The following is a 2456-nucleotide window of genomic DNA, read 5'->3' on the forward strand; positions in this document are numbered from 1 at the left end:
TGTATTTTCTAATCTGTTGTTGATTCTCACTAGCATATTTTTCATTTTAGTTATTGTATTTTTAAACTCTGATTCTTTTTTATATATTCGATTTCCTTGTAGATGTTCTGAGTTTATCTACTCTTCTTTCAGGTCCAGTGATCATCATTAGGATCATTACTTTGAACTCTTTATCACATAGATTACCTATCTCTCTTTAGTTTTTATTTCCTGAAGTTTTGTCTTTTCCTTTCATTTAAAGCATATTCTTCTGTCTTTTAATTTTGTTTGACTTTCTCTGTTTGTTTCTATGAATTGGGTGAAACAGCTACTTCTCCTAGTCTGAAGGAGTGGCTTTGTGTAGAAAGGTCCTCTGTGTAGACTGCATGTCCAGGTGGCTTTGGTGGCTGCCTAGAACTTTACTGAGCATTGTTTGGACATCTCCAGGCACTGATCACCAAGGCCACTTTGGTGGTACAACTAGAGCTGAACCAGTTATGGGATGGGGTGGTCCCAGGGCATTCCTCACCAGGGCCACACTAGTGGGATGCCTGGAGCTGAATCTGGCACAGGCCACAGATTCCCAGGGTACTTTGCATTGAGGACACCCTGGGGGAACAGCTGGTGCCAAAGTGGGTGTGAGCTGGGGATCCTGGGGAACTCCATGCAGGGGGAACTCTGATAGGATGGCTGGAGCTCAGGCACGTGCAGATGTGGAGCTACTTTGGGGGGGGATGACTGGACCTGATGTGGGCTAGGGGCTTACTGAGGCAATAGGCTGTGTAGAGCACCTGGACCCTGCTCCCATCCACACTATTCAGGTGGAAGGGGGAATATAAACCATGGTATTTAAAAGCACCTCTGACCCCATAGAGAGTTCTAGCAGTTATCCAACAGTTTGGCAGATGCTCAAGAGTTCGTGAATGGGTTTCCTTCACTTTAAGTCTGCTTCCCCCTTTAAAACAATTTTTTTTTCCTGTGCCCCAGGGCAGGTGGATTTGCTTGTATGTACCTCAGTACTCTCCCTCCCCATTGCAGTTCACAGTGTGAAGTGTGATGTTCTTATCATTACCATGTGTCAATCTCTTCTGCTGTTCTCTATGTTGTCTCTCTATTCCTTGTTAGGCAGAAGGTTCTTCATCAGGAATAATTGCTTTATGTAGGTGCAGATTCAGTGTGTCTGTGGTAGAAGGTAAGTTCAGGGTCTTCCTGTGCTGCCATCTTCTTCTTGGGCTCTCTTTCTCCCATTAATGCAGGCCTTTATTGCTATGAACTACCCTCTTAAAACTGCTTTTGTTGCATGCCATAATTTCTGGTATGTTATATATCTCAGGAAACTCTTATTTCTCCTTTCTTATTTCAGAAGTGTTGTTGAATTGCCATGTGTTTGTGAATTTTCCTGTTTTCCACTTACTGATTTCTGGTTTCATGCCATTGTGGTCAGAGAAGATACTTGGTATGATTTCAGTCTTCTTGTCTGCATATACTTATTTCATGGCCTAATGTGATATATTCTAGGAAATGTTCTATGTTCACTTGAGAAGAATGAGTTCTGCTGTTGTTGGGTGAAATGTTCTGTATGTCTGTTAGATCTATCAGGTCTATAGAGTTTTTCAAATTCATTGTTTCCTTATTGATTTGCTGTCTGGATGATATATCCATTGTTGTAAGTGGGATATTGAAGTCCCCAACGATTACTGTATTATTTATTTCTTCCTTTTAGCTCTGTTTTTGATTTATATATTTAGGTGCTGTGATGTTGAGCACATTAATATTTACAGTTATATCTTCCTAATGGATTGATCTCTTTATCATTATGTCATGACCTTTGTATTTTCTTTTTTTTTTTTAGCCAATTTTAGTTTAATGTCTATTTTGTCTAAGTATAACTACCCCTGTATTTTGTGGGGGAGGGAAATTACCATTTGCTTGAAATGACATTTGAATCTCTTCACTCTCATTCTATGTGTGTCTTTAGGGCTAGTGTGTTATTTGTAGGCAATGTATTATTGAATAGTGTTTTTAAAAATCCATTTAGCCATTCTATGTCTTTTCACTGGAGATTTAATCCATTTACATTTAAAGTAAGTGATTGATAGGTAAGGACTTACCATTGCCATTTTGTTAATTGTTTTCCGTTTGTTTTGTAAATCTACTCTTCCTTGTTTCTTTTCCTGCTGTCTTTTTCATGTTTTGATGTCTTTTGGTACCAATATTCTTTGACTTCTTTATCATGTTTTTTTGTTTAATAGTTACAGATTTTTTCCCTTGTGCTTATAATATGAAGCTTACATAAAATATCTTAAAATTATAATACCCTATTTTAAGCTGATAACTTTTTTTTTTAGTTTTTTTTTTATTCTTATGTTAATCCCTATACATTACATCATTAGTTTTAGATGAAGTGTTCCATGATTCATTGTTTGTGCATAACACCCAGTGCTCCATGCAGAATGTGCCCTCCTCAATACCCACCA

The sequence above is a fragment of the Neomonachus schauinslandi genome, chromosome 2, assembly GCF_002201575.2.
Source record: "Neomonachus schauinslandi chromosome 2, ASM220157v2, whole genome shotgun sequence".
In the NCBI taxonomy this organism is placed as follows: domain Eukaryota; kingdom Metazoa; phylum Chordata; class Mammalia; order Carnivora; family Phocidae; genus Neomonachus; species Neomonachus schauinslandi.